Source organism: Fukomys damarensis, unplaced genomic scaffold (genome assembly GCF_012274545.1).
Source record: "Fukomys damarensis isolate Sample0158 unplaced genomic scaffold, DMR_v1.0_HiC HiC_scaffold_13, whole genome shotgun sequence".
Lineage (NCBI taxonomy): Eukaryota > Metazoa > Chordata > Mammalia > Rodentia > Bathyergidae > Fukomys > Fukomys damarensis.
The window spans coordinates 39,272,082-39,272,879 of NW_022900925.1; positions in this window are offsets into that span (position 1 = coordinate 39,272,082).

The window sequence follows — 798 nt, forward strand, 5'->3', positions numbered from 1 at the left end:
GGCCGGTTCTGAACCTCTCTGTGGGCGCGCTGGCGGTGGCCGAGGCAGTCTGGCCTCCCCGTGGTGACCTGGACGGCGGGGCAGAGGAGCGGCCGGCGCCTGGGTAGCCCCGGAGAGCAGGGACCTCCCAGGATGGGAGGGGGTCGCGCAGTCCTTGAGAAATTAAGTACTAACAGGGACGAGTGGGGACAACACGACACTGGCAGAGCAGCGGCTGCAGCTGAGGTGTAAGGACCAGGGGGTGGGCCCCGCAGAGGGCGCCGTTCCTGGGATCTCAGAAACCGAGACGAGATGATCACAGGTGAATCGGGATCTGAACAGGCTCAGAGGCCTGGCCTGGCCTTAGTGGAGACCTCCTCCCCGCCTGCATGGGCGTGAGTAAGGGGACTGTTCTGGAATTGCCCAGTAAGAATGTCAAGGCCCAAGCTGGGAACGGTGGTGCACGCCTGTAATCCCAACACTCAGGAGGCTGAGGCAAGAGGATTGCTGCGAGGTCAGCTTGGGCTACATTGTGAGTTCAAGGCCAGCCTGGACTACATAGCAAGACCCTGTCTGAAAAAAACCAAAAAGATGCATGAAAAATACTACAAAGAATCCACAACTGGGAATCTCATCTTATTAAAAAGTTTTTGCACAGTAAGAGGAACCACCAACTGAAGAGACAACCCGTGGCATGGGGAAGAACTTTTACCAGCTATTCAGATAAAGAATTATTATCTAGGGCTGGGGATTTAGCTGAGTGGCACCATGCCCGCCTCGCAAATGCAAAGTCCTAAGTTCAATCCCTAGTACAAAAAA